A 22,365-nucleotide genomic window follows, 5' to 3' on the forward strand; every position below is an offset into this window, starting at 1 on the left:
GATGACTAGCTGCCTTCCCTCTAGTCTTACACTGCTAAATTAGGGACGGCTATCACAGATGACCCTCGCGTAGCTTTGCTCGAAATTCAAAAACAAACTAGTTGATTCATAAACTTTATTTTTTCTTTCCCTGTGCATTTTATACTAACATCACTCTTTGTTTTACGTTTTTAATTGAAACATATTTTGGGCGATATTCACTCATATCACTTTATTTCAGTCGTCTTTTTTTTAGACATGTTTCAGTAGTATTGTACTGGTTTTATTGGGTATAATTCATGAATATTATGTTTTCTTATTTCTTTCTTACGTTGCATGTTTCATTATTCTGTTCCTTTCAGTAGCGATTTGTTTTTTATTCTGAAGTTTTATTTAACATGCTTCAGTAATATTACTTTGTTGTTTTAACGCTTCCACGACTGAAAGGGCGAGCATGTTTGGTGTGATGGAGATTCGAACCCACGACCTTATGATGACGAGTCAAGTGTCTTAACCATCTGGCCATGCTGGGCATAGTAGATATGTTGCAGCCATATTATTTTTCCTTCTTAACCTTATCTTGTAGATATGTTTTAGTAATGACTTTTTATTCAGTTTTCTTGAACATGTTCCAGTAATATTATTTTTTCTTATAGATATGTTCCAGCAATATTATTTTTTCTTATAGATATGTTCCATTAATATTATTTTTTTCTTATAGATATGTTCCAGCAATATTATTTTTTTTCTTATATATATGTTTCAGCAATATTATTTTTTCTTATAGATATGTTCCAGTAATATTTTTTTTCTTATAGATATGTTCCAGCAATATTATTTTTTTCTTATAAATATGTTTCATTAATATTATTTTTTTCTTATAGATATGTTCCAGCAATATTATTTTTCGTTCTTAACATTTTTCTGTAATACTAGTCTGCTTTCTTTTGTTTTGGACTTATTTCAGTGTATTAATTAAATGGCTCCTGTGATTTTTTTTTTGCGCGAGAATTCTTGTGTAACATTATTCCAATTCCTTCTTTTGTTTTCTTGAAAATGCCTCAAAAATGTTCCTCTCTTTTGGATACTTGTGCTTCGTTGTTACTATTTAAGAAAATGATAACTTTTCTGCAACAGAACACTTTTATCACACTTTATTAATTGATTTGTCTTTGGTACATCTTAAGCGTGCAATGAAGCAGTGTTTTACCTAATGTGAACTTCTTGTTACGCAAGTTCCCTAGTGGATCAGTGTTAAGTTACGGACTTACAGTGACAAAACCCGTGTTAGAATATCTGCAATTTATAAAGTACAGATAGCCCGTTCTGTAGTTATTTGCTACATATTAACAATAGCTATTTGGCAAGTTTTTAAAATATTATATGAAAAATAAAATTTAATTCTTTCACGAAAGAAATAGGGTCATACAGAATAGATATTTTTATTTAGAATGATTTTGGTTCTCTTTAAATATTCTTAATATTTGTAAAGACCGAAAACATTCCACATACTTTAAAAATTGAAAATAACTAAAATGGGATAGAAAAAATACAATAAAACTACGTTTCGCCATTTTTAACGTGTTGATACCAAAATAACTGTGATGAAACTTTGTTTTTATTGTGGTTGTTTTTCTCTCCACTTTACCTATTTTTAACTTTTAAAACCTTAATTATCCTTTTGTATAGAAGTGTGACCAAGTGCTCAACTTTTGTGCATAAGATATTTTGTTATCTATAGAGAATATTAATGTTTTATTTTGAATATTGTTGATAATCTTCAAAAACCCTATTTTCTAAAAAAGTTGAATACTGATATGTAGAACTTTCATTTTTATATTGTCTGTTGATTTTCTGTTCAGAATATGTTTGTGTATGAAACTTATTTTGTATGCTAGAATTATTTTGCTGTTTGTACAAAACATCGGTTTTAAGTAGGAATAATTCGTGTTGTTAACAACGGTTTCTTGTTTTCTACGGGTTTTATCCTGCAGCTTATATAGAAACTTGATTCTTCCACAAAATTTATTTTTAAATAAAACGTTTTGTTATATACGAGGTTTATTATTATCATTATTATATTATATTTTTAAAGCCTTCATTTTGTTTGTTTTTGTTATTATACACAAAACTACACAAAGGGCTATCTCTGCTCTGCCCACCACGGGTATCGAGAAGCGAATTTTTGTTGCATGTTTATTACTGAATATTTGTGATTCTGTTTGATCTATCCGTATATAGTATCATGAAATAAAGCGGATAAAGTATGACGTGAACGCATAACCAGTTAAAGAAGACAAAGAATGAAATGTCTCAATATGTTAAAACGGAACAAACGGAAAAACCTTTAATGTTGCTAGGTAGATGTTGTAGAGACCGGTTTGTAGAATTTTATAAAATGTGTTTATGATAATAAAAACTGATCTGACTGTCTTTTGAAGAATGTTACTTGTATGCTCTATTTCAAGTGAAAAAAAAGAAAACACGTTGTATTTGCCACTGAATTTATGAAACATCTCCAAACCAATAAGTGTAACTTTGTTGAAACTTTGCTCTTTACAGACGAATCCAAGTTTGAATAGCTTGGAAACAATGAATGACAGTTTCTCCAATGGCGAATTGGAGAATGGTATAATAACTAATGTACAACAACAAACATTTGCAGTGAAACATGGTGGAAGATCAGTACAGTTGGCTGCATTTCAGCCAGTAGTGTCAATAATCTACATAAAATTGATAAGGTTCTGATTATCAGGAACACGGCTCATTAGGCATGTATTCATCTTCCAATCAGACAATGATCCCAGTAACAACAAATTTGGTTAAACGATACCTCGACGATAAGAAGGCAGATCGTATACTTACAAATATGGCTTGGCCTTTACAACGGCCTAATCTGAACAATCTCGAAACCGTATGGGTTTATGTAAAATATTCCGAGAAGGTGAAAAGGTGATCAGGAACGTTGGTTGAATTATAATAAGTACTGGAGGACTCTTGGAAAACTACTTATAATCATACATTTACAAACTGTGTGGCAGAAAGACAGCAAGGGTTAATGACCCGTTTAAAACAAAGGGCTCATATGCGAAATATCGCTGCTTTATATTTGCTTTTCTTTACGTATTTAATCTGGTAATATTTCCTACATTGATAAATTCACCATCTAGTTGCTGTTAGTCATCTGACCCCTACATTTGTGTTTCTTTTATGCTTCCATAATTATTTCCATTTACGTTGATTTAAGATTTATTCACTTTTATCACCATATTACTGCGACACGTTATATAGACCTAGAGATTGTTTACTTTTGCTACTAGATATATTTGGTAATTGACCATAACTTGTAGAATAGACTTATGTCTTTAATAGTGCCATAAAACTCACACACTTTTATCCTGGTGGTTTAACGGTACATCCGAAGCACTAAATATTTATTTCAGTACCGTTGGTGTACAGAACATAGTGTACGCATAGTTTTATGTGTACCAACAAATAAACAACTTTATTTCGGTGTTTTGAATTGAATGTTTTGGTTTATTCGCACTTAATTACAGATCTTCCAAGCAAGTCTTGTCAAACTTCTTGCTATTGTGAATGTTAACTTTACTGTCTAAGTTACTAAAAAAAACAAATTTGTTACCCTACCCAAGAATCTTTATTGCATGATTTTAACCGCAAGATGCGTGGGTGTCTCTTGGATCCACCTATCAGTTTGTTTTTCTAGTTGTCTATTTATTTGCTTGTTCTTGTTTATGTTAACCTTAATTTCTTATCGTAAACAGTATCCAATAAACAGAAAAATATTATTTATCCGCCATTCCATCCACGAAAGTTAAACGAAGTTAAAATAACATGTGATTTGTTTTGAATTTCGCGCAAAACTATACGAGGGCCATCTGCGCTAGCCATCCTGAAGTAACAGTGGAAGACAACCAGTTATCATCAATCACCACCCATTGTCAACTATCTTGGGCTACTCTTTTACCAACAAATGGTAAGAATGATCATGCAATTTGGCTTCTCCAACACTGAAAGGTCGAGCATGTTTGATGGGACGGGGATTCGAACCCGCACCCTTTAGAATGCGAGTCGAATACTCTAACCACCAGGTCATGCCGACCCAATAGAGTTTAGTGAAATCATATTCTCGTAAAACAAAATAAACATCTGAGTAAGTGTTGCCCTGTTTTTAATGTTTAAGTTAAATAAGTTTACTATGCTTACAGAAAATCACTTGTTTTCACCTCTCATTTCTCATGCAATATAATAAGAGGTCTGAGGAAACGAGCTACTTCCTGTAACTTCATAATTGCTGACCAATCCCTGCTCTGACTTCACGTTCAATGTAAAGGAGAAATTCATGACTGTTGGTGATTTAAGATCTGACCAACCTGAACTCTACATCAGAGGTTTCTATATGGCTCTTAGGTTGCCACCAACCATCGTTTTAATCCCTTTTGCCGGTGACTAGAAATGGATTTAAGATGTTACTAGAAAACAATATCAGTTACCTATAGCTACATCAGAATTAAATGGGAAGGAGACTGCAGATTAACAGTGTAGTTGACAACCTTTATAAAACGAGGGACGAGTTGCTGACCTCTACAGGAACATGGTGAAACAAAGTAGCAGCTTGAAGTGAATGCAATAGCAACGCATTGCTCTACCTTGTGTTACGTATTATAATTTATCTGGAATGAGTCTCTGATTTATTGTGTTACGTACATTATGTATTACAATTTCAAATAACCAGCAAGTTTAATTTTAATTTAGAAGTTAATTGAATGTCATTGTGTATCAAATTTATTATATTTGCGAACAAGATTGATACACACAATTTTATTTCCTAACACAAATATATTTTAATGTACAAACAACAATACAGTTTATGATAACAGTTTGTAATGTTCGAAATCTATAAACATTCCTGGAAATATATCTGTAGTTTTCCGATTAATATGCGTTTACCACAGTTATAGCTACCGAGGTTTATAGCATACTGAATGTAGCGAACCAACAATATCATATAAAAATGTCTTACCTTTTTAAGCTTGAGACGAGATTTTATAGAAGTTTCAGTTAAGGCAACAATACACACACATCGTACATTGTTGATTATTATGCTCGAGAATTTTCTTCAAATTTGTAGAACAGGCGGGACTTTCGCAATACAAATTAACCAATAGAAGTTACGTGCATTTCTAAATATATGTGTATCTAATTTAAGCAAACATCGATATTAAGATAAATATACATTAGTAAATTCGTAACACTCACGAATGAGAACTATGTTTTTTCTAATGTGTTGAGTGAATACCATTGAAAACATTGCTTTATCTTAGAAAGGAAAGCTGTACTTTTGTAACCGTATTCAATCATACAGGTGTCGACACACGATCTGGTGCTTTGATAATATTTATACTTCAACCATGGTAGTGTGAGGAATCAACCATATACATTTGTATTTGTTGGCAGTGATGTAGAATAAAGTCAGCTTACCGAATGTTATACATATTGTAAAGAAGAACCTAGGCTGTTTCCTGATACTTTCCAAACTTGCAACTCCTTCAGATAGCTGGACTCAGAAATAGTCTGTGCGATAACCTGATGGTTTGTGAATAGTTGTATTAGAAAATGCTTACCGATTGGTACACAGCCATAATAGTTGGGATTTGGTGAATGTTCAACCTAGAGAAAAATTGGGCCATCTATCAAACTAAATTCAAAGCTCAAAAGAATAGGCTTTATAAAATCTTCCCGTATACGTGGTTAGCAATGCCTTTATGTAAAGGTTTGCCGCCTCACATGGTTTTTAGCAGATCGTGAAATAATTCACAATGACAGGCTCGTTAAGGGCTTTCAAAGTGAGTCGATTTGGCATCATATTTGTGTCAGAGGCATTTTGTTTCTTACACGTTTATTGCAACATGATTTTTGGTGGTAATGTTAAACAAATTACAAGAGTAAGAAACTGGAGTAATTTTTTTCTCAGGCGAAACATGTTTAATAAATTACAACATCGAGGCAAACCTGAAAACTTTAATAATAGCTTCCAGTAAGCAATCAGAATTACCCATATCCTTTTACCATGGTTGCATTGCTACTTCACCAGTTATATTCTTGCAGTTGCTTCTATTTACATGAAGAAGAGGTGTGTGCTTTAAATGTGTTTTGGTTGAGCATCAAAATCTGTGTCCTGTAGTGAAACAGAAGAAATGATAGTTTTATTTCCAAATAGTTGACAGGCAAGATCAATGGAAAGCTTGCCATTGTTTTAGTTTTTTAAATTAGTGTAACCAAAACTTGTTCTGGTTATCAACCCGGATGAGCAAAACAGTATAATTGTGTCCAGTGTTGTGACGATCAATCCAATTCGTAAAGAAGTGAGTTGGTGCATACTCGTAAAGATATACAAATGTAAATTTGAATTTTGGTAAACACTGGCACTGTCAGGACCTCAGAGTGTAGCAGATAATTCGAGTGAAGCCATCTTTTGACCTAAACAATACTTCATTCTTCTAACAATTGAAAATAATATTTTAGGAAGTAAAATAGTATTCGGTCTAGTTCTTGTTATTTTCTCTCACAGAATTGAAAGTCTCTTTTTTTTTCTGACATTGGTTTGATACAGATGTTATTTGTCAGTATAGTCTATTTGCAATTTGGGGTAATGCAATATTTTGTTTATCCTTGATACAGGTTACAATAATATTGAAAAAGTGGTGTTGCAGGTGGTGTAGAAAGATGTATGATTAAACTAAAATAAAGTTTTATTTCAAAATGCCATTAATTTAAATATTACTTATGTCATTGCCGCTATTATGCACTGTAGTACAAATTCAAGGTGCAGTGGTGATATGGTATATAAAAGTGTGTTGACACCAAACTAAACTTTATGTTACTGATGAACCCCTTATGCACTACACAGATTAAAAATCATATGGGCCCGGCATGGCTAAATGTGTTAAGGCGTTCGACTCGTAATCCGAGGGTCGCGGGTTCGAATCCCGGTCTCACCAAACATTCTCGCCCTTTCAGCCGTGGGGGCGTTGTAACGTGACTGTCAGTCCCACTATTCGTTGGTAAAAGAGGAGCCCAAGAGTTGGCGGTGGATGGTGATGACTAGCTGCCTTTCTTCTAGTCTTACACTGCTAACTTAGGGACGGCTCGCGCAGATAGCCCTCGAGCAGCTTTGAGCGAAATTCAAATCAAACAAGAATCATATGCGGAACAAATTGACGACTCAAAAGATAACAAGACAGTCGATTAAACCATTTCAACCTCACTAATAACGAGGAGTTAAAGGTATAAGTACTTTCCTGACTCTCAGAGGAAGAATGTGAACTGAGGTAGAACAGTTCTTTTCTTCGGTAGATTTTGTACACTGGTAAATCCAATTCCAAATCAGTATGATTATGACTGAAACCAGTCATCAGTTAGGACGATAATAGATATTAAGCAATTAACGCACCTGCAAGATCTGAATGTTAATAATAAATTACAACTCTTTCTTTCTGGTTCATCAAGTGGAATTTAATCGTAAAATATTTACAGGACGTTTTATTAATTACATTCACTGGAGTAGCCTTGCGGCTATACGTACAATCATAAGGTTGGTGACATAATATTAAGAGTAAATGGATGTAGCATTTTCACATCACAAGCTGTAAGTTTTGTAGAGCAAATAACCTGAAGTCTGCTAAGTCGTAAAAACTAAGACGGTTAGTGACATTAGATATAATGTTTACAAGATTAACATCTAAGATGAATGAGAATGACTTGCTAGGATCGCCTTTTGAAAACTCAGGTGTAATTCTATGGTTAAGAGTGACAGTTGTTTACAGAAGTACTTGAGACAACTTATGTTGACATACGCGTGAATTTGCGTACAAGGGGATACCTATGGTTTCAAGTACCTGTACACATCTTCAGGGTGTACAATGAAGAGATTGTGTTCTTAGGTAAAACAAGAAGTAACACAGTGTAAAATACCTTGTATTGTTGTATTTTGTTTAATGTCTATTTTCCTCTGATCCACCATAAGTGGGTTTTCTGACCCACAATTGTTGAAACAGTAATGGCAGCATGGTTGTAGGTGTTGATAGCTGGTTAAAGTGTAAATGAAGTTTATTGTTTCCTACTGTGCTGTTCCTATGTCGATTTGTATCGAAATATGTTATAGTGAATAGCACAAACTGTGATACGGACTGTCTGAAGCGCAATGGAAAAAACTGTTGATCCGTTGGAACTTTCTTGTTATCATAATACTAATAGATTAAGATATTCTGGTTCATAGATACTAATGAAAAGTAGGGTGAATTTCAGCCAGTACATACTACCACGATACTTACTTTTATGTTTTTACTTTTTAATAATCTCAGAATATTGGTGGGATGGGGAGGTTGCATACTGGATAGTATATTGGATACTATCATAAACTTTTTCAAAATTTTCTTGCAATGACTTAACCACTATACGATCTATATAGTTGATTTTGGCTTAAATTTTATCAACTATTATCACTGAATGACTTTGCTACGTGAATATTGTTTATTTTCACTGTTAAATCATCGTAAGTGTTGACCAGGTCTTCAAGGTTATAGTGTTAAAATAAATGACATGAATGGTTAATCCAGACTAGAGGTCATTTATTTCTACCTACAATGACTTTAATAGTAGATCTACTTTAAGAGAATATTTTGTTTGGTAACTTTGATGGCTGACTAGGGGCTAGAATTCTGGTTAATTTTGATAGCTATCTTAAACATAGGAGTTAGAGTTCTGGTTAAATTTGATAGCTAACTTAAACCTAGGGATTAGAATGCTGGTTAACTTTGATAGTTGACTTAAACCTAGGCATTAGATTGCTGGTTAAGATTGACAGTTGATTTAAACTTAAACGTCATGTAGCTCTGCCCTCAAATTAATTATGGTCATTTTATTTTAAGGTATTATAGCTCACATTGTTATAATACAAATAATGTCACACGTAACTGTATATTTCAATTAATCTGAAAATATTTGGATTAGTTAAATGAGATTTGTGATGTTTATTCTATACGTTTGGACTCATTGTTAGAAGTGAAAGTAGAACCGTAAAGGGAATATTAATATATAATTAAATGAAAAATAAATTTTTAAATGGGGAATTTTATCAGTAGCTATTGCTCGTAAATGTAACTGTATTGAGAACTTTCCCACAACTGGATCAGTCAGTAATCGTAGTTTATTTCGTATATAATTTGAACTGGAATTATGAAATCTGGAACTTTGGGTCTTTTGTATGTGCGTGAGTTTGTTTGTTGTAGAGCACAAAGATACACAGTGAGCAATTTGTGTCGTGCCCAACAGGGAAACCGAAACCAGATTTTTAGCAACACAAGTCAAGAGACTATGTGTGTCGGATGTGGACCAGTTAAATATAAGTACGTTATACATCACTAGATGGCACAGCTTACCTTTTAAAACGTAGTATCGCGATCGTTAAATTTCGAAAAGTAACGACAAATTGGAAAGATTTATAGGAATCATAAAACAGGAAGTGCGTGACGTTCAGACTGCGCAAGACACAAATAAAACCACCCGATGGCCGTTAACCCCCCTCCACTCCCATTTTGCTATTACATACAAATTGGGCTCGTATGAAATCATACCTTCTTATTTTTGTGGTGAGACTACTGATGTGTGATTGGAACATCAAACCCGTTTTCTCTTCTTGACAGGCTTAATGTTTTTCGTAGACGTTTCAATAGATAAAGCTGCTTCTCTATTTATTATCGTCTGATTCTAATAGTAGTTTGTATTTGTGGTTTGCTTGCTGTTAATTTTTTACGTGCACTTTTACATCAGAAGTTCATATAAATACCTTATAAATCAGCATGACGTAAAAATTAAATATAATTTGACAGAAGCGGCTATACAGATGTGTTGTTGTCATTATTTTATACTATAACATTAAGAATCAAGTCGACTTCTATATGTACCGTAATTTAATGTGCAATTCAAAACAAAATGGAGCTTTCCTCTTCCATTGCTCAAAGATAAGCCTGACGGCTAACAATAAAAATCGGGATCTATTCCTGTAGTGGCTCTAGCGCAGATAGTCTATTATATAATCCCGGACTTAACAAAAAAAATATTGGCCTACTGTGGCCAGATGGTTAAGGCGCTCAACTTGTAACTGAGGGTCGCGGGTTAATGAGCAAACATGCTCACCCTTTCAGTCGTGGGGGCATTATAATGTGATGGTCAATCGCACTATTCGTTGGTAAAAGAGTAGCCCAAAAGTTGGCGGTAAGTGGTGATGACTTGCTGCCTTTCCTCTAGTCTTACACTGCTAAATTAGAGAAGTTAGCGCAGGTAGCCCTCGAGTAGCTTTGCGCGAAATTCAAAAACAAACAAAAACTTTTTTTTAATTATAATGTTGCAGTGAATTCGATTAAATGAAATGTGATAAGGAAAAATGTTTAGGTTATTTGACTTATGCTTACCAAAAGGTAGTGGCAATTTAAAAAATATTTCGTATGTTGGACATATGACTTGTCTCTCTTTAGATTAGTAAATTCAACTCCTTCCCTTTAAGATGACCTGCAGATGGTTTCTTGTAAATGCTGATTTGAATTACTTATTCTGGTAATTTTCTCTTTAAACGTAATTTTTCGTCTGAAATTTATGTGTCTATTACGAAGTGATTGATTTATGGAATAATAGTAATGTTCTAATCATCTTTTGACGTAAAGCAATATTCAGGCGAATTCTTCTGCTCGAAAGAATCACTTTTCACATTATTTATTACAGAAGACTAAGAAATTTCTAACAATCGTAAAAATATTATCCAATTTTATTATTGGATAAAACTAATTAATATTGTCATTTAGAAGTCCATTTGAAAATAGGGCTCCATGTATTCGTTTCTAATGGCCTAACGGGGTATGGGACGTATATCTGTGACAGCAATGTCTTTACAATTTTTTTAGTGAGTTGTTTCAAGTCAGTCGTTGTGTTTCTGTAGAAACAGAAGCGATAAAGTTAGTACTCCAGTTTCCACTGAATAATCTGTTTGTTTTTTTTGTTTGTTTTTTTTAATTTCGCACAAAACTACTCGAGGGCTATCTGTGGTAGCCGTCCCTAATTTAGCAGTGTACGGCTAGAGGGAAGGCAGCTAGTCATCACCACCCACCGCCAACTCTTGGGCTACTCTTTTACCAACGAATAGTGGGATTGACCGTCACATTAGAATGCCCCCACGGCTGAAAGGTGAGCATGTCTGGTGCGACGGGGATGCAAACCCGCGACCTTCAGATTAGGAGTCGCACGCCTTAACACGCTTGGCCATGCCGGACCACTGAACAATTTGGCCAAGCTAACTTGAACATCCCACAGAAGATATTGTATTAATGTTATCAATGCCTTGAAACGAACTAGATTTTGATATTATTGTTAATATAATAGCATGTTCGTGCTTAGTTTGTCAATTTCAGGTGGTCCACAAAGTTTCGGTTTGGAATAAATTCAGAAGTAAAAATATTTCATAAAACAAGCAATATAAATGTGTGTTTGAAGCTTGAAGATTATGATCCAGTCTAAGATAGTTTTATATAGCAATATAACTGTACTAATGCTATTATCAAACAGTTCACGTGTGATTATTGTTATAAAGTATATTTATAATTGTGTACAATAAAGAGTAAAGAACCTAATACTGTGATAAACACGAATTTCAGGAATAAATTGTTCTAATAGTTTATGTATAAAGTACATAATCAGAGAACGGAAAAAGAGAAGCAAACAAAAGTACTTTGCTGAATTTCTTCGTGGTGACATCCATGATGAGTCGTACAATCAATACATTTTAGCAGTATCTAAACAATCTAAAAAACTCTACACTTGGCTCCAAACCTTAAATTAATCCTACAAAATGCTTTGCTCGTGTATTTTTCTTTTAATTTTTGTTGAACAGCTTCAGTCATAAGAATAAATAATGACTACTATCAAATCTTTCTAATCTTACATAGCTCTTTTGTACACACGCAGTATATGTAAGAAAACGGGCGTTTCGTAAGACTGTACAACTGTTGCTAAGTCCATACTTTGACGTACATGATAGAAGGCGACAAATGAATGTTTGAACTTTCATATTGACTATTCCTAACTTTATATTTCTTTTCTAAAGAAAACAGTTTAACATGAAAAATCAATTTTTTTGTCTGTGTATACATGTATACACGCCAGTATACATGTATGTATACATTTATAAACAGATACAATTGAAAATAAAACAAGTATATAATAACCGTTATGACAAAGCAATTCGGATTTCAAATAATAAATCGTTGTTTTTTTTGTATATGTAATCATGTTGTATTAAAAGAATGTCAGTATACATGTATATATGTATTTATAAATAGATAAGATTGAAAGTAAAACAGTTATGTAATAACAGTATAACAAACCAGTTGAGATTTGAAACAATAAAGTTGCCATTTTACTTTTTTATTAAGCTTTAAATTTCATAGACGATTATATTTTTTGTATACAAAGTGTCCCATTTCAGCTCATTGTTACGTTTATGAACTTACAATTCTAAAATTTGGAGTTCGATTCCCCACGGTGGACAAAGAGCAGATAGCACATTGTGTAGCTTTGCCTTAACAAACAATAACTTTGCGAAACACTGAACTTACGAGAGAATTATTAAAATAGACAGGTTTTGATGTCTTCTGTGAAGGTTATCTGGAGATTAAATACTGGTATGGGACGTGAAAGCACGTTACTAGGCATTGACAGATAAAGTAAACATTATACATCCGAGTCAACAGTGTTTACTAAGATAGATTCTTAAGACATGTGTAAATTGTTAAATTGATAATTTTCATTAAACTTTTTACTAAATAATGTGGAAATATCCACTCAGTGTATAGCCCACATAGTAGCTTATGGAACCGTAAAATCTTAAGTACTACTGCTTGATATCTTTATCAAGTTCCTTTGTAATCTAGTGATCTGATGGATATCATTTTTCCCATTGAATTTACATACCGTTACATGTCTTGGAGACTGCAACTTAGTCGTCCACAAGTTGCTAGTACAAAGAAAATTACAATTACCAATTTTAAAAATTGTTAAATTGATAATTTTCATTAAACTTTTTACTAAATAATGTGGAAATATCCACTCAGTGTATAGCCCACATAGTAGCTTATGGAACCGTAAAATCTTAAGTACTACTGCTTGATATCTTTATCAAGTTCCTTTGTAATCTAGTGATCTGATAGATATCATTTTTCCCATTGAATTTACATACCGTTACATGTCTTGGAGACTGCAACTTAGTCGTCCACAAGTTGCAAGTACAAAGAAAATTACAATTACCAATTTTAAAAATTGTTAAATGACACATCATTATCAAGAGAACAGGTGTAATAAGATTTATGCTCCTCTAATGTGTCACTTATTGAATAAAATAGATTCTACGACACTATAGAATAAGAGTGAATTGCATTGCAATAATACATCATTCGTAGGATAAAGTGAATTCTACTTAAACATGCTACCCTTAAATAAATTATATTATATTGCAAAAAGAATTTTACTGCAGTGTATCATGTATCCCTCGCTGTTACATTCAGTTTTAAGTGCACTTCTCCAAATTAAAAATAATAATTATTTGTAATAACGCTATAACCAACTTGGCTGCCACATATTGCGCTACCTCCACATACTTTTAATTGTACCATGAATTTTCTTCCGAAATACTTCACCTAAAACTAAAACACGTGTTTCTTCTACAGGTGTTTAAAGTAAAGGTATACAATATAACTGTGTTTTACAAAAATGTTTGTTAGCGATTTAAGAAGAATATTTGGATATATAAGTCAACGTTGTTATGAATTTGTTTGATTTGTTTTGAATTTCGCACAAAGTTACTCCAGGGCTATCTGCCCCATCCGTTCCTAATTTAGCAGTGTAAGACTAGAGGGAAGGCAGCTAGTTATCACCACCCATCATCAACTCTTGGGCTACTCTTTTACCAACGAATAGTGGGATTGACCGTCACATTATAATGCCCCCGCGGTTGTAAGACCGAGTGTGTTTGGTGTGACAGGAATTCGAACCCACGACCCTCGGACTACGAGTCCAGTGATTTAACCACCTGGCCATTCCTATAATTCAACCTAAAAGTGCTTAACCACCTGGCCATTCCTATAATTCAACCTAACATTAAAGAAGAAATATATTTGTATTCCTTTAAAAATTAAAGTTTCCCTTTTGAACTAACTATACAAAAGTTTGATACAGCGTTTAATGTTTCTACAAGAATTTCCTGTATTATTGTGTTCTAATGTAAGTTTTCTCAACCTTACAAATTTATTTAAAAACACAATACAAATATACACTGCTGAGAAATTTAGAAAAAAAACTTTGACATAAGGTGTCCAATTTTAGGTTTTTGTCCCTTGAAGCATTGTCTTGAAGTTCTACTCTTTGAGATCCATAAATATGAACGTCACACATGATATTCAAATATGTGCTTGCGAGTGACAAAATTGTTTTTTTTCCTTTCAGAAAGAACTTTCAACTGTAACGTCAATGTTATTAAACACAACTTTTGAGTCGGATGTTTTATCATTTTAAAAATTTATGATAATTCCTAGATCTTTGCACTTATTTCTTCTATTATTGTTTGCAGTAAAGGTGTAACACACAAATATATGTAAAAAAAATTTTTATTCACTTACAGAAACTCTGAGAATACTTTGTTAATACTATTTGGCAGCAATGTCAATGCTACAACGATCTACTCATACAGTATTAACAATGTAAAGTTGGAAGTAAAATTTCAACTACATATTTGAAATACAGACTAGAACGTTTTAAGATGTCTTTTGTGCAATTGTTATGTATATGCTTAGACTGATCCGTTTTGATATGTCAGTCATAAACAGTAAAACATTTTTTACATAGGGTTAGTTTCATACGTCAGTCTTCTTTATATTGTAAGTAAGGATAAAATACACATTTCCGTCACGAGTGCAGTCATAAATTGATTGAAGTAAAGTGTAGTGTTTGTAATATATTTTTCCTTTTTCTCTCTGTTAAAGTTCACTGAAGAATATTCTTGTCTCAGTTATTCAAAAATTTTCTCTTTACTGTTAAAGCACAAAGCCACACAATTATACAACGGTTATCTGTGTTCTACCGACCGCGCCCACGGGTATCAAAACTAGATTTATAGTGTTATAAGCTTCCATCGGAGAGGCAAGTGCAGTTATACGAGACCTTAAATAAAACGCTTAAAAGTGATGGGAATAATGAAAGAGATATTATTTAGAATGCACTACATCCGTGCCTTTTATGATTTTAAAATATTTGGCGAAACAAATAATTATTACAAATTAAGTGTGATTTTGATGTTGAAAATTGTATTTATGTATAGATATAATTATATGAAAATACGCAAAACTGAACACTACTGATCAGCAAATCCTTTTAAAAAATCAACATTTGAACGTCACTTGTTAAGAATACTTTCTTTTGAACTGTCGTTTTAATCCAATTCCGCGTTTTTCCCTGTTTTTTCCAGTTTGTTTGAAGTTAAGTACAAATCTACACGATCTGTGCTCTGTCCACCACACGAATCGAAACCTAGATTCTAGCATTGTATGTTCGGAAATATTCCACTATGTCCCTCTGGGGGGCACCAGAGGACAGAGGTAAGTATCAGAACTTATGACGCTAGAAATTACGTTACGAAACCCGTGGTAGATATAGCACAGATGACCAGTTGTGGATATTTGTGCTTAACCAACAACTAAACCTAACGCTTGTTTGTTTGTTTTTTTTGGAATTTCGCACAAAGCTACTCGAGGGCTATCTGTGCTAGCCATCCCTAATTTAGCAGTGTAAGACTAGAGGGAAGGCAGCTAGTCATCACCACCCACCGCCAACTCTTGGACTACTCTTTTACCAACGAATAGTGGGATTGACCGTAACATTATAACGCCCCCACGGCTGGGAGGGCGAGCATATTTAGCGCGAGGCGGGCGCGAACCCGCGACCCTCGGATTACGAGTCGCACGCCTTACGCGCTTGGCCATAAACCTAACGCACCGAAGGAACTTTCTAGGCAGGAGTGTAGGAAATAGAACAACGAATTTCTTTTATGTTCGCAAAGGTTCTTCTTCAAATTAAAAAATAGAAACAGAAGACGTACTAAATTTACTTTTATGAATTTTCAGTTAGGAAGTATCTGTATTATATCAGTGTTGTTATCATTTTTAATTGATGCTCAAAAATGATTTCTCGAACTTTTGTAACAGCATTTGAAAAGAAATGTCGAGTTTGGCGTATTCAGTTGGTGTTTGTTTTGTTTTTCATTTGCTTAAGAACTTTAAAACAATTTAATATTTATTTTTACTAAACTTGGGATAACTTTTGTTGTTTGTTTATGTTTTCATGACAGTACCTTTTTTTTGGTAATTTAATTTTTTTTCATTTTTAAACAGCATTAGCTATTTTTTCAGTTGAATTGCACATTGAACTTAACAACGTTGAAGAGTTGAAAGAAAATTGCAAGGAGATATTAATAAATACATATGTCGATTAATTGCTATTTTTGAACTGCAAATATTCCGTGCTGGGTGATCTAACATTACACTATGTAACACAAATTGTGTTCCTGGATAGTATGTGTTATTTCTTAATTGCTTATGTTGTAAAAGTACAGAAAATGGACATTATTCCCTTCAAAGTTTGCTTTTGTGACCTGGATAATGAAATTTAGAAATTAACCTATTTTATATGTACAAACGGCCAATTTTTCATTTACATAAGATCTGAATAAAACAACATATGAATCAAGATTTACATGTATTTATACTAAAGTTATGCAACAATGTTTAGAAGTGGGTAGCTTTTCGAGATTTGCGACTGTAATGTAAATCACTTTCTCGTATCAGCCCCCAAATATAGTCTCCCATCATGTTTTCGTTATACGCTCCCAGGTCCCAAAAGAAAAGTTTGAAGAGAAAAATAGGGCTCTTCCATTTACTTTAGGGATAAGTGATTGAGAAATAACACTTTCTGACCAGGAACAAGAAAAACTAAAAGTTTTGTTACATAGTGTTATCCATAAATTATTGAATTTGTCAACACCTGGTTGAAAATGTCAGACTGTAATTGTTTGTTTATTTGTTTTTGTTAAGCGCAAAGTTACACAATGAGCTATCTATGCTGTGTCCATTTTGGGTATTGAAACTTGGTTTTAGGGTTTTAAGCCTTCAGACTTTCCTCTGAGCCACTGCTGAAAAGAGGAAGGAAAATCGGATCATAAGTGACTGTTGTTTGAGTTTTATGCGTCATAATATATTTAAGCACATATACGTCTAGAGTATAGATAAAAAGTATAAGGGTCGTGTTATCATTGTGTGATAAAATGCTATATCGCCTGTTGCTCATTAATATGCCTGTATATTACCCATGCGTAATATTTAAGTGTAGATACTACTTCACACAGTTGGTTCGTAACGTATTTTCCACGACTGATTAGGCATGTAAGTCGTATGTGCTTTACACTAATTAACAAGAAATTAGTCATACAATTTTAAATGTCGGATTATAAACTAGGATTACAATAAAAAATACTTGAAGAGATTATATAGTAGGCGTACACCACTTTACGCGACTTCCCATGTTAGGTTTGGTTTTGGTTTGTTTTCAATTTCGCGCAAATCCACGCGAGGGCTATCTGCGCTAGCCGTCCCTATTTTAGCAGTGTAAGGCTAGAAGGAAGGCAGCTAGTCATCACCACCCACCGCCAACTGTTGGGTTACTCTTTTATGAAAGAATAGTGGGATTGACCGTAGATAGGTTTGGTTTTGGTTTGTTTTGAATTTCGCGCAAATCCACGCGAGGGCTATCTGCACTAGCCGTCCCTATTTTAGCAGTGTAAGGTTAGAAGGAAGGCAGCTAGTCATCACCACCCACCGCCAACTGTTGGGTTACTCTTTTATGAAAGAATAGTGGGATTGACCGTCACATTATAACGTCCCGACGGCTGAGAAGGCGAGCATGTTTGGTGCGACGGGAATTTGAACCTGCGACTCTCAAATTTCGAGTCGAGTGCCTTAACCATCTGGCCATATCGGGCCCCCGTGTTAGGAAACAAGTAACTTATTTTTCGTTTTCGTTTTTGTTATGTATATACAAGTAGTATCATTTTAAAAATGGATTAGTGTTTCTAATTGCACTTAATAAATTTTAGACGTTTTAATAATACATCTTAATATAATTTTTCATATCATTACCAGCATGTGTTAAAATAATAACTGCTTGTAACTGGCTAATGTGAAATTGGTCTTTAGTTGGCTATAAATAACATTCATGACTTACTTATTGAAATTTTTTGAAAAAAAATTATATCGAGGGAAATAAATCTCAATAATATAGGGATTATCTGTTACGTAAATCATAAATAATTTTGCCCTCAGTGGCACAAAGGTTAGTCTAGAGAATTATAGCGCCAAAAAGCAGGTTTCGATACCTATGGTGGGCATATTGTAGCTGGCTTTGTGGCTTTTTCCATGACTCCAAACAAACACATGTAAATTATTTTATTTGTAATGTAGAAGGATGCAATTGTGTTAATCTTCTATTCTAAAAATAGCAATTCTTAATTTGTAGAATTGAAATGAAGGACTGATGTTTATTCTCTGTACAGCTCTGAGTCGTTTTTTGTCTACTAAGATAATGGTTATAGAGTATTAGTTCTGTAGAATGTCAATAAATGATTAGTTTTTATCCACTAATATAATGGCTATAGAATATTAATTTTGTGGAATGTCAATGAATGGCTAGTTTTTATCTACTAAAATAATAGCTATAGAATATTATTTTTGTAGAATGTCAATGAATGACTAGTTTTTATCTACTAGAATAGTGGCTATAGAGTATTAGTTTTGTAGAATGTCACTGAAAGACTAGTTTGTATTCTCTATATAACTCTAACTTTTCTGTAGCGCATAAGCTTAGAAGTAATGTATTTATTCACATCTGTAATATTTCACAATTATTAATGATACATTCCACTGTGGCCCTCAACATTTATGCTCACAAGAACTAATTACAAGAAATTTCTAAAAAAAACAGAAATATACAGACGTGAAGACGAAAACCTGGAATTGTTCAAGATGTAGTTTTCTGTCTGTTCGTTTATGGTTATTTATTACGTATATTTTATATTTTCAAAGTTTGTAGTGTATCTGCACAGAGGTAAGTGATAGCTTACACATGTACCTAATCAATTTTTGTGTCTATGAAAGTGTCATGAATTTGCTTATGGGCTATCTGTTTTTGATTGCTAAGCATTTCAACTGTATAAAAGTTATTTGTTATGGTTTCAATGCGTTTAGTATTTTGATGTATTATCTGCCATAATATAAATGTATAATGTTTACAGTTCTTTCTTGTCTTATATTGTTTGTTTGTTCAACTTTCCCAAAAGAAACAGTCTGAATGAAAATAATTGTTGATAAAAATATCAAAATTAATTGCCATCAACATGAACTAACTGATACACAACAGCCATATTAAAACATTGACAGTTTGAGTTGATGCAAGGTGTTCTATGTAACTAATAATTATTAATAGAGATTTTCAGAAAATTAAATTATTTAGTTTGTCAAATTAATATCAGTTGTTCTATGTTAATTCTGATAACTTTAAAGCATATATGTAATGCTCTTAATTTATTTTAATAAATATTTCTAAAGTAAATTATTACTTTACTAAATAAACATATATAACATAAACCTTTACTTCATTACCAATCTTATTCTGATATGATATTTTAAGGCATAGCTCTAAAGCTCCTATGAAGTGAATTTCGAAGGAATAACCTTTACGATATAAATATTGCCAAAGCTCTTTTCGGAGTTGTTATATTAAATAAACTTTCTAATAGAATGACTTTCGAGTGTGAGCCCTAATTGTTGTTATTAGGCACACTCGAATATACAAACCTTCAAAATATTGCTGTAAAATTCTCACTAAATATATTCTAATATCAATAATTTTAAGGCATAATTCTGGTTAATTACTAATACATTAGCTTTTGAGATGCATCTGTAATGTCTTTCTTAAGCTCATGTCGGTGTAGTTACTGTTAAAGTGTAGCTGTAACGCCTTACCAAACCTCATTGAGATATAATGACAATTAGCGTAATTATAAAGTTCTTAACAATTTTGTTAATATATGACAAGCTTATAAACACTGATCTGAAGTTTTTACTAAGTTTATTCTAATGTATTATCTTTTGACATCTAGATGTAGTGTCTTAATTAAGTTCATTCTGATATATTAACGTTTGAGACCTTTCTCAAAATTTCTTGGTACGTTTATTACAAAATTATAATACAGTAGAGCTAGATTGTTTTTTTAAAGTTAATTGTGTTAAATTGACATTTAAAGTACGACAGAAATGTTCGTACTAAGTCTACTGTGATATATCTTTTGAGGATAACTCTTAAGGCCCTTGCTAAGTCCATGTTGACATAACAAATTTAATACTTATCCCTAAAGTTCTTATAAATTTAATTCTGATATAATAATTTTGAGACATAACTCTAATGTTTTTCCAAGGTCATTGTAACATAATGACTTTTCTCTTTTTTTTTCGCGTTTATTCTGGTAATATACTTCTTAAGGCGTAGATCTAATGCTTCTAAGATTTTCTCAAATACTTTGTCTTGATTTTTTAAAGAATTTTAGGGCGTTACTGCTAGGTGATTCTTTTAAGTAAAGTATTAGCATGTCAAACACGTTTGTCCCTGTACGTTATTGCGAGTATTCAAGAGTCTAGTCATGTATGTATCAGAGAGTATTTATTTTCTAAACCTTCTTTCTACCTATTCTTAAAATCTTCTTGTCATACTGACTGTGTTTTCAACAAACTAGTTTTGCACAACTTAACAAGCATTTTGACTGGTTCCTTCTCAAATTCGTGTAATAATTTTCGTACAGTGTCAAAGGCGACTTTTTTAAAAAACACAATGCAGTGTCGTGTATTTTATACTGTTGGCGTTATTATTTGCTACCATGTTATTGCTCTGCTGCCAAATTTGCTGTGTATTCTTTAGAGATTTTGCAGTGTTGGATAACTTTTTCGATGATTTGTTACAGGTATATATTGCTAAATTATTTTCTGTAGTAGTGATTTTGTTATATTATGCTGTTATTATATTGTATGATTCATTACACCTTTTCACATGAATTTCCCCTATTGAGTTTATTGTATTTTTTATTAATTTGTGTGAGTTTTTATGCATCTGTGTGTGATTTTTAGATTGTTAGCCTCTTTTGCATTGCTTTCAGTTTTAATTAGACTTTAATACGCGTTGATGTGTGAAGTTGGTTGCATTAATTATTTTAACTATGTAATTTGTAAACTGTATTAAATTATATGTAGTAATGATGTGGTGTTTTTAAAATTTTTATAAAAGGGTTAGAAAAAACAAACTCTGTACTTCAGATAATTATAAAATAACTTTTTATTTTAACCGTTTTGCCTTGGCGACTTCATCAGGGCAGTACATACAACTAGAGTGTAAAAGTTTTTTTTATCAAAATGTGTGAATCCTTTTAGTATGCACTACAAATATTGAAAGACAATAAAAATGTTTTAAATGTTAAACCTATTAGACGCTCCTATCTTTTCTACTGTGACGTTTATTATCAACTGAAATATTTTTGTATTAATGTTCTTTTTTTTCTAATTGGAATAATTTTGCAGTAACGCTGGCATTTTTCTTTTACTTTATTCAGAGTTATGTAGCTTTTATATCATGAAATTTCAAAATAACACATGATTTGTTCAATTTTTTTTGGGAAAAAAGCAAATCTTTTTCTTTATTTTTCATATAAAAATATGTGGTTACTGAAAAATTAATAACTGATGACTTTATTAATTACAGGTAAAACCTCTGAGCTCTCCGAATGCAAGAAAAGCGTCACATTTAGCAAAGAGACTGTCCAGGTACGCTTCTATTATATAAAAATATTAGAATATGTTGAAACACACACACACACATATATATATATACGTTTGAGAAGTATAACAATAGCATTGTGAACACAAGGAGTTAAAGCTTTTACGGAATGAATTAAAATCTGATATTCAGTTACATAACCTTGTACGATGATTACTAAGCTATTTTAAAGCAAGTTGTACGATAACATTGAGATCTGAAGATTCAACTACGTTGAAACAGATAGAGACCAGCAGGAATAGATGTTTATATCCAGGCAACATTAACACAAGGCACAAAACAACGCTGTGTGTAGTTATTTTAAAACTGGTAACATTCTGTACATTTAGATGTTGATAA

At 32.7% G+C, this 22,365-nt stretch overlaps 1 long non-coding RNA gene across 19 annotated transcripts in view; it reads left to right on the plus strand.

Annotated features, from left to right (window-relative positions):
- LOC143236702 (uncharacterized) overlaps nucleotides 1-22,365 on the plus strand; it is a 326,353-nt gene that overhangs the window by 178,567 nt on the left and 125,421 nt on the right. For 16 of the 19 annotated variants that reach the window (XR_013019669.1, XR_013019670.1, XR_013019674.1 and 13 more), the window contains one exon: nucleotides 21,952-22,013. This is a non-coding gene — a long non-coding RNA (uncharacterized LOC143236702). Of the gene's footprint in view, nucleotides 1-2,220; nucleotides 2,590-18,020; nucleotides 18,149-21,951; nucleotides 22,014-22,365 lie in introns of those variants that run through there. The other 3 variants (XR_013019679.1, XR_013019691.1, XR_013019684.1) reach the window with 3 other exon arrangements.

This window comes from Tachypleus tridentatus, chromosome 13 (genome assembly GCF_004210375.1).
Source record: "Tachypleus tridentatus isolate NWPU-2018 chromosome 13, ASM421037v1, whole genome shotgun sequence".
NCBI classification, from domain to species: domain Eukaryota; kingdom Metazoa; phylum Arthropoda; class Merostomata; order Xiphosura; family Limulidae; genus Tachypleus; species Tachypleus tridentatus.